Source organism: Nansenia antarctica, assembly GCF_963989245.1.
Source record: "Nansenia antarctica genome assembly, chromosome: 8".
NCBI lineage: Eukaryota > Metazoa > Chordata > Actinopteri > Argentiniformes > Microstomatidae > Nansenia > Nansenia antarctica.
This window is the reverse complement of record NC_137678.1, coordinates 49,052,311-49,062,742: the sequence shown is the minus strand read 5'-3', so window position 1 is coordinate 49,062,742 and position 10,432 is coordinate 49,052,311. Positions and strand designations below refer to the sequence as shown.

General features: G+C 47.8%; 1 pseudogene across 1 annotated transcript in view; it reads right to left on the bottom strand.

Moving 5' to 3' along the window:
- LOC308164351 (structural maintenance of chromosomes protein 1B-like) overlaps window positions 1-9,304 on the bottom strand; it is a 34,924-nt pseudogene extending 25,620 nt beyond the window's left edge. Inside the window, exons 1-8 of the transcript in view lie at window positions 9,172-9,304; window positions 8,427-8,615; window positions 6,008-6,120; window positions 4,906-5,109; window positions 3,209-3,448; window positions 2,368-2,572; window positions 1,510-1,650; window positions 184-266 (exon numbers count right to left, since the gene is read on the bottom strand). The product of the transcript in view is annotated as a structural maintenance of chromosomes protein 1B-like (transcript). The remainder of the gene's footprint in view (window positions 1-183; window positions 267-1,509; window positions 1,651-2,367; window positions 2,573-3,208; window positions 3,449-4,905; window positions 5,110-6,007; window positions 6,121-8,426; window positions 8,616-9,171) is intronic.
- Window positions 9,305-10,432: the final 1,128 nt, after the last annotated feature.

The window sequence follows — 10,432 nt, the reverse complement described above, 5'->3', positions numbered from 1 at the left end:
GAGGACAGTGGTGGTGGTGAGTCATGGTTCAGAATCAGAAGGTCTTTTATTACATGGATGTACAGATACAAGGAGTAAAATGATTGGGTCTTTGGCCCGGCCGGAACACAAAGTGACCAATAGAGACAAGGGAGCGGATCTCTCCACACCTGTTCTGACCCCTGGGCCCCAGGTGTGACGTACCTGCAGGAGGCGGTGTACTCCTCCAGCTCCTCTGCCCTGCGTGTGTCGTCCTCCAGCCGGGTCTGGTTCTGTCTGACGCTCCCCTGCGTCCACAGATCAGGTGGGAACAACACAACAGGATGAGGACGCTCCCTTACAATGACCTCTCTCTCTCTCTCTCTCTCTCTCTCTCTTTCTCTCTCTCTCCCTCTCTCTCTCTTTCTCTCTCTCTGTCTCTCTCCCTCTCTTTCTCTCTCCCTCTCTCTCTCTCTTTCACTCTCTCTCTCTCTCCCCCTTTCTCTGTCTCTCTCTCTCTCTCCCTCTCTCTCTTTCTCTCTCTTTCTCCCTCTCTCTCTTTCTGTCTCTCTCCCCCCTCTCTCTCTTTCTCTGTCTCTCCCCCCCTCTCTCTCTCTTTCACTCTCTCTGTCTCTCTCTCTCCCTCTCTCCCCCTTTCTCTGTCTCTCTCTCTCTCCCTCTCTCTCTCTCTCTCTCTGTCTCTCTCTCTCCCCCCCCCTCTCTCTCTCTTTCTCTCTCCCCCCCTTTCTCTGTCTCTCTCCCCCCCTCTCTCTCTCTTTCTCTCTCTCTGTCTCTCTCTCCCTCTCTCTCTTTCTCTGTCTCTCTCGCCCCCTCTCTCTTTCTCTCTCCCTCTCTCTCCCCCCCTCTCTCTCTCTTTCTCTCTCTCCCTCTCTCTCTCCCCCCTTTCTCTCTTTCTCTCTCTCTGTCTCTCTCTCTGTCTCTGTCTCATTCCCCCTCTCTCTCTCTCTCCACACACACACACACACACACACACGCACACACACACACACACACACACACACACACACACACACACACACACACACACACACACACACACACACACACACACACACACACACCAGTGGTGTAGTCTAGTGTTTTCTAGTGGGTATACTGTGATTTTTCCTTCCCAGCCTCATAAAATATCGTTCATTTCGGAACGCCATAAAATTAAATCTGTGCTCCCTGTCTAACGTTATATACTGTATATCTAACATTACATGTTATAAGGCTGATCTGTGCATGATAGTGCTGCATTTTGACATATTTCATGTCGCATTTCCCCCCCGTTGAAGGTATATGACGCTATAGTCAGTCCCAACGGTCCAAAAGTCAAGTGCTTCGTAACACAGACGGGGGTGTATCTTATGAATGAAAGTGTGAGTGAAGTTCTGTCACAAAACGCTGTTACGTATCCTCACACATTTTTAAGTGGGTATACGGAAATCCTTGGCCTTTCCTAGTGGGTATATAGGCGTAGTCCTGCGTATCACGTAGACTACACCACTGACACACACACACACACACACACACGGTTGAGTCCAGTACCTCCACCTCCTTCTTCCTGCGCAGGTCAAACAGGATCTTCTCGTGGTCGGCCTGGACCTCCCACTGCAGCTTCTCAGCCTGCTGGGTCAGTACGGCCCCCTGTCTCCTGGCCAACTCCTTCAGCTCCTTATAACTCTCCACCTAACACACACACACACACACACACACACACACACACACACACTCAGCACCCTGCCTCCTGGCCAGCTCCTTCAGCTCCTTGTAACTCTCCACCTACACCACACATTTGAAATGCTTTATTTATGTCCACATAAATGTACACTACCTAAAGGACATGAATACTATCAGTGCGTTGTGACATTATGAAAACATATATTGTTGGTATTTCAAGATCTTGGTTGAAAAGTCTTCCTCTAGGCTATGGTCAAAGGTGCAGCCAACTTCTAGAATGAGCACCTCTCTGTGATTACAGCATCGGGGGTGTTTGATGAAATATTAGAGAACACTTCTGAATCGTCACTACACAGACTGAACATAATAGGCTTTACAGACTGAACATGCTAGGCTTTACAGTGGAGTGTTTGTACAGCGTTGCGGCAGGCCTGAATATGGAAACGACACCCTCTGAAATCAGATCCACGATTCGATCATGCCTACATATGTAGAGCCCTTTATATGCATGACAACCATTGAAGATGTGCTGGGCGGCCTCCTCACACACACACCTGCCCCCCCCCCCCCCTCACCTGCTCCTCCTCCAGCTGCAGACCTGCCTCCCCCGCCCGGGCCTGCCTCTCATACACACACACACACACACACACACACACACCTGCCCCACCCCCTCACCTGCTCCTCCTCCAGCTGCAGGCCTGCCCCCCCCGCCCCCTCCTCCCGGGCCTCCCTCTCGCAGCTCCTCCAGGCCGTCTCCAGCTCCTCCCTCTCCTGGCGGAGCTCCTCCAGGTGGAGCTGCTGGCTGCCTTGCTGCCTGGCGTTCCTCTGCCGCCCCTCCTGCGCCTCCCCAGCCTTCCTCAGGTGGTGGGCCGTGTTCACCCGGGCCTTGATGTACTGGGCCTGCTGCAGGGACAGGCTCTGGTCCTGGGCCCTGGGGGACGACGACCATACATAACTAACTAGCTAACTAACTAACTAACTAGCTAACTACTGCAGGGACAGGCTCTGCTCCTGGGCCCTGGGGGGGGGGGGGGGGGCATACATAACTAACTAACTAACTAACTAACTAACTAACTAGCTAACTAACTAACTAACTAACTAACTACTGCAGGGACAGGCTCTGCTCCTGGGCGCTGGGGAGGGACAATCATGCAGGATCGCTGGGCGTTAGAAGAGGAGTCTGGGCTAGCTAGCTAACTAACTGACTAACTGACTGACTGACTAACTAACAAACTAACAAACTAAGTAACTAGCTAGCTAATTAACTAACTAACTAACTAGCCGACTGACTGACTGACTAGCTAACAAACAAACAAACAAACAAGCTAGTTACTAGGGATGGGACAGAATAATCGATTATTCGAATAATCATTTCCGAGGGGTCGATGTCGGTTTTTAACATTAGGACCTTAACATTCTTTTCCATTCAAATAAACGCAAATTAACGGACAGAACTAACTAATGTACTAACTAACTAACTGACTGACTGACTAACTAACTAACATACTAACTATCTCTCTCTCTCTCATACACAATCGCACGCACACGCACACACACACACACACACCGGAACTCCTTCTCGATGGTCTGCAGCTCCCTGGCGAGGCGTCCGTGGTCTTTCTTCTGGGCCTTCACCGCCCCCTCCCAGGCCTCCAGGTCTGCCCTCCCCCCGGCCGCGGCCCCCCCCCCGCTGCCCCAGGGCCTCCCCTAGCGCCCGGCTCGCCTGCTCGCTGTGGTACAACTGGAACAGGCTCATCTGCACCCGGCTCTGGCTCTGCTCGTCCACCAGCGCCTGGTACTTCTGGGCCTGGGGGGGGGGAGGGAGGTGGGGAGAGAGGAGGGGAGAGAGGAGGGGAGGAGGGTCAGTCAGTCACGATGTTAGGGTTAGGGTTACAGATACAGAATACTTTATTTATCCCCAAAGGGCAATTCAGTTTCCACAGTTCGTGGCCACAAATACAATGCACGATCACACAACAACACACTCACACACACACACACACACACACACACACACACAAACACAAACACACGATCACACAACAACACACACACACACACACACACACACAAACACAAACACACGATCACACAACAACACACTCACCACTGGAGCTCAGCACCCAGGCCACGGCTCACAAGTGCAAGTTCAACAGTTCAAGTTTAAGAACAGTTCAAGAGACACATAAAAAGTGCATAAGTTTACAATTCAAGTTTACGACTTGCATAAAAGTGCGATAGGATAGAAATCAGCATTTTCATCTAAGCAGGAGTGGGATAATGGTTTATTACTAGGGTGGAGCCATGTGGCCTAAGTCAGTATTTCCCCCCCTTTTTTTCTTTTTAATAAAAGTTGTAAATATGCTTCATGAGTATGGATTATCTCTACTCAATTCATCGCTCAATTGGAAACATTAGCCAAAGTTACCAATGCCGACAACAGTCCTAAAAGCTGATATAGCAGATAGTTGATGCTCATGGTGTAGCATACTGTCCTCTCTCTCCTCTCACCTTCTCCTGAGACACCTGCCTCCTCTCTCACCTCCACCTTCTCCTGAGACACCTGCCTCCTCTCTCACCTCCACCTTCTCCTGAGACACCTGCCTCCTCTCTCACCTCCACCTTCTCCTGAGACACCTGCCTCCTCTCTCACCTCTCACCTTCTCCTGAGACACCTGCCTCCTCTCTCACCTCTCACCTTCTCCTGAGACACCTGCCTCCTCTCTCACCTCTCACCTTCTCCTGAGACACCTGCCTCCTCTCCTCTCACCTTCTCCTGAGACACCTGCCTCCTCTCCTCTCTCACCTCCACCTTCTCCTGAGACACCTGCCTCCTCTCTCACCTCTCACCTTCTCCTGAGACACCTGCCTCCTCTCCTCTCACCTTCTCCTGAGACACCTGCCTCCTCTCTCACCTCTCACCTTCTCCTGAGACACCTGCCTCCTCTCTCACCTCCACCTTCTCCTGAGACACCTGCCTCCTCTCCTCTCACCTTCTCCTAAGACACCTGCCTCCTCTCCTCTCTCACCTCCACCTTCTCCTGAGACACCTGCCTCTCTCACCTCCACCTTCTCCTGAGACACCTGCCTCCTCTCCTCTCTCACCTCCACCTTCTCCTGAGACACCTGCCTCCTCTCCTCTCTCACCTCCACCTTCTCCTGAGACACCTGCCTCCTCTCTCTCCTCTCACCTTCTCCTGAGACACCTGCCTCCACTCCTCTCTCACCTCCACCTTCTCCTGAGACACCTGCCTCCTCTCTCACCTCCACCTTCTCCTGAGACACCTGCTTCCTCTCGTTGATGATGGTCTTCTTCTTCTTGAACTGGAACTGCGTCTCCTCCTTGGCTTCCTGCAGCGCCTGCTTCATCCTGTTGTACTCCTCCGCCAGGTCCTGCGATTGGCTGATCCTCTCGAACATCTTGGTCCGCTCCTTGGGGTTCTTCATGGTGATGGACTCCACCGCCCCCTGTGTCCCCAGGAGAAAGAGGCATCGTTAACCTTATCAGTATTTATTTTTTCTTTATTAATTAGAATTTTTGAATTTGCCATTTAGCAGACTCTTTTAATCCAAAGCGATTTACAATTAGGGTTGCGAAATTCCCATAAGTTTGCTCACTTCTGTTCATTGTTTTCATTCAATATTATTCAATGCCAAATACCAGAATGAATGACCCCACAACGCAGATGTGTAGCAATCAGGGGCTTCCTCAAATTGTTGCCATGTTCTCAACTCCGCTCGCCATGAACAAACGTTTGAACAAGAAGCAACTGCGTTCCAGACCAACTCCACCTCTGTCACTATGCCTCTCACCTGGAACACCTGATCCTAGCTTTGGTCACTATGCCTCTCACCTGGAACACCTGGTCACTATGTCTCTCACCTGGAACACCTGGTCACTATGTCTCTCACCTGGAACACCTGGTCACTATGTCTCTCACCTGGAACACCTGGTCACTATGTCTCTCACCTGGAACACCTGGTCACTATGTCTCTCACCTGGAACACCTGTCACCTGGTCACTGTGTCTCTCACCTGGAACACCTGATCCTAGCTTTGGTCAATATGCCTCTCACCTGGAACACCTGGTCACTATGTCTCTCACCTGGAACACCTGGTCACTATGTCTCTCACCTGGAACACCTGGTCACTATGTCTCTCACCTGGAACACCTGGTCACTATGTCTCTCACCTGGAACACCTGGTCACTATGTCTCTCACCTGGAACAGCTGGTCACTATGTCTCTCACCTGGAACACCTGGTCACTATGTCTCTCACCTGGAACACCTGGTCACTATGTCTCTCACCTGGAACACCTGGTCACTATGCCTCTCACCTGGAACACCTGGTCACTATGTCTCTCACCTGGAACACCAGGCAGTTGCTGGCCTTGGTCACGATGCCGATCTTCTCCAGCTCCTCTGTGTACTTGGCCAGGGAGACGTGTCTGTCGTTGATACGGTACTCAGACGAGCTCCCTGGGAAACAGGAAAAAAATGTCATGTAGCCGATCACACCGTATGTGACACGTTCTAAAGCTTTGGTCCGCATATGGGCAACCAATCAAAACGCTCAGACTTTTCTTTTGAAACACGGAACTATGTTTCAACGTTGTTGATAATCACAACACAAACTCGCTAGTCAAGCCAAAATACTGCAACAATGCAATGGATTTGGTTAGTAATCCCCACTGCTACCTAGTTAACTAGAACACTACTCTACATTGTTACTTAGTTAACTACAACAGTACTTTACATTGTTAGCAGGCTCACAAAACAAGCTGTGTTAGTTGACTAGCGATGTGTCGTTGATTTTCAACAATGCGGAAATGTATCCCCTTTTTTCGAAAAAGGCGGATCATTACATCGGATCCCGACATGAGGACCAAAGCATTAGAACCTGTCACAAATGCTATATTGTTACCTAGCTAACGGTATTCCGACTGACAGGTGTCATAACCTAGACGTTAATGTTGATATTCAGACACTTGTCCCAGAGCGTAACTATCATAGCTATGACACAAAAGGAAGGATGCTTTGGCAGCTGGTATGACAGAGAAGGGAGTACGGTCATCTTCTCACATGAAAGTCAGAATCGAGACCCAGAGCAAGTGGATGAGATTGCAACATTGTTGCATAAATTATTTCTCTGATTTGCGTTCTCACAGCCCTTCATGTAAACTAAGTAACATGCGCAATCGAAGCAACAGACGTGGTAGTTGATTGGTCAGAAAAATGTAGAATTGCCCGTTGTCCCGTTCTTATCCAGATCAACACGCGTGCGCTGTTGTTTTCCTATGGACAGCCTCGGGCAGCGTTCTCACCAAAAGCGAGGAAGAGAAGCAAAGTGATGCATGCGTCGTTTGTAACCGGAGTAAAAGATGACACTGTAGAGCTGAATGTGATTAGTACTACTAACGCCTGAACCATGAAATCATTGCAGGAAAATTGCAACTTTTTTTGAATTCTTTCAATTTGAACTATATTGAACATTTTAGAAACATAAAAAATTAAAAATTAAAATCTGGATTTTCATGAATGGGTTTACATAGGAACCAGGGCCTAAATAGCTGCAGTACCACATTTGATACACTTTCTGACATGATTTTTTACTACAAAATACATCATGAAATATAAAGTAATTATGAGTTGCTTCAAACAAGTATGACATAGTCATAAATGTCAAGTAGTAACTAGTTTAGTAGTTTAGTAACTACCGAACTAGTAAATACAAGTAGATGAATGAATGAATGGTCTTTATTGTCATTAATATAGTACAGGTACCATACAACGACATTTGGGAGGGGGGGCTCCCCTGGTGCTAGGAAAAAAATACTAAAAACAAGAGGGAAACGATTTTTTCCTCCTGAAGTCCACGATGGTTTCCTGGGTCTTTGACTGGTTCAGCAAGATGCTGGATATTAGTAAGAAATGTGATATTCTTACCTTAATCGTTGCTAAAATAGCAAAGAATGGGGATAGAAAACGTTCTGGGCTTGTTTACCATTTTCACTTGCACTAAAGCGCTCTTTATCCTGGAAACCATGTTGTACGCAATTAGATAGACCTATTCTGCCATCCGGTGGATGTTTTCGCTGTACTGCGTTCAACTGTTCAGTGTTCACCCATTTTGAGGTCCGAAAAACTCGTCCCAAAAATGTATCACGTATACGTATAGGGTATAGGGTTAAACGTAGTATATAGACATGATACCATAACGCATACCACCATTTTACTATACCAACGAATTATTACAGGGTTCCCACACCTCCTGAAACATCACATTCAAGCACCTTTCAAGGACTTTCAAGACTCAATTCCCTCAAATTCAAGGACCCAACACGGCATAGTTTGAGACAGATCTAAATGAGAATTGATATAATAGGAACTATCCGCTCACAGACAACAATTAAAAAGAGAGGCTTGAATGTGTGAACACTAGATGGTCTCTTGCCTTCTCTACTACAGCACAGCTAAACAATAATATATTGTGAAATATGTGTAAAGTTACTGTGTTAAGTTAAGCCATATCTACTATAATTACGTACTTTTTGGGGGGGAGAGAGAGAGAGAGAGATAGAGAGGGGGGGGGGGGGATTCAAGCACTTTCAATGACCCATGTCTATTTTCAAAAACTTTGAAGACCTTGATTTCTTTTTCTCAAATTCACAAACTTTCAAGGATTTCAAGGACACACACACACACACACACACACACACACACACACACACACACACACACACACACACACACACACACACACACACACACACACACACACTCACCTATGATGCTCCTGGTGAAGGCTCGCTCCTCCCCGTCGTCGTGGCAGTAGCGCATCGTGACGCTGGCGGTGTCGGAGACGGGCCGGCCGGTGTTTGCGCCGTGGATCAGGTCCCGCGTGTGCTTCACGCGCAGCGCGGCCGCGCGCTCCCCCATGGCGAAGCTCAGGGCGTCCATGACGTTAGACTTACCTGAGGAGAGATGACGGGGCAGCATTTCATGGCTGCGTTCGTAAATTCGCTCTGGAATCTGATCAGCACTCATGGAATGCCTCTTATCCAATCAAATGACTTGGTCCCTTTATGACGTTGAGCCCAGTTGTGCGCTCCAGCGCTCTCAGAGAGAATTTACGAACGCACGCAGCCCATATAACACACAACCTTCTCACTCTTTCTCTCACACACACAAACACAAACACACACACACACACACACACACAACCTCCTCACTCTTTCTCTCACACACACAAACACAAACACACACACACACACACACACACACACAACCTCCTCACTCTTTCTCTCACACACACAAACACACACACGCACACACACACACCCTCCTCACTCTTTCTCTCTCACACACACACACACACACCCTCCTCACTCTTTCTCTCACACACACAAACACACACACACACACACACACACACACACACACACACACACACACACACAGCTAGACCCCCAGTGCAGTGCTAGCTATGAGCTAGCTAGCTAGCCTAAACTCTTCCTAAGTTAAACTTACCAGAACCATTGGGCCCGATAATGGAGTTAAACCTCTTGAAAGGACCGATGACTTGCTTCCCTCTCCAAGACTTAAAGTTTTCGACCTCTAACTGCTTCAGATAAGCCACTTCTAACTGCTTCAGATAAGCCATTTCGTGCGTTTGAAATGTACAAGAACAGAAGAAAGAAAGAAAAGGTTTCTCGGAGCTTTGCGTGTTTAGGCGGGAAAGCACGTCCACGTGCACGTCCGCGTGCACGTCCAAAGCGACGTCCACGGTTGCCAGGTGGGATCGACAATTTCCAGCCTAACCACAGTCTAAAAACCGCTAAATCAAAACCTATATGGTCAGAAAACCGCTATTGACTATTGGGCAGCTGTCCATCTCCTGCCCCTAAACTGTATGTCTGTTGCCAATGATGTTTGTAAAATAAAATTTAAAAAAACCTGAATTCCTGAATTGTATGTAGCTACTAGGGTATGTTTTAACTTCATACATTTTGTAACTTTCAGGCACTGACATTTTGATACCGCCTAAGTGCAATTTATCCAGCCCAAACCTATAATAATAATAATAATAATAATAATAATAATAATAATAAATGCGATTTATCCAGCCCAACCTAAATGCCATTTATCCAGCTCAGTGTTATCAAAAGTAGCCCATTCGGCGGTAATCCGCCCCATCTGGCAACCCTGAACACCGTTCTAATCAACAGGTATCACGTGGTCAGATCGGTACTGCAGAGCAACGCATCCGGGTACTTTCCCCTCCCGTAATGTCCACGCCCCTTTTTGGGTGATAGAAGAGTAGAAGTTTGACTGGCGGTCAATGGGAATTTCTGGTCTTTGCTCCTTTAATCCGATAAAAAGAAAACCGTAGTGCTTTTTAGATATTAGGAGCACAAATCCGATGGCCAGTTAGGCAAACTATTATATAGTGTCGTTGCCGATCAATGATCGACGTCGTTATATGGAGAAAATTAATGAAATAGGGGTTGATTCATCAGAGGAGTCATACGTCATCTCCCTGTCATCTGGGATTTGTAGTTCTTCATTTGATTTGCCGTGGTCCTAACGTCTTCACATCCAGTCCCCCCAACAGCGTTTGCTTTCGTTTCTTCTTTGAACATTTATCTCCCATGATTACAATAGAAATATCATGCACAGTAACACTAGTCGATAGCCGTTATGGGTGAAGGGTTAGTAGGTACTAAGTAGTACCTTACACAAAAATAAAAAAATACAGGGTGTGGGCTATGATACACAACTTATTGTGAGA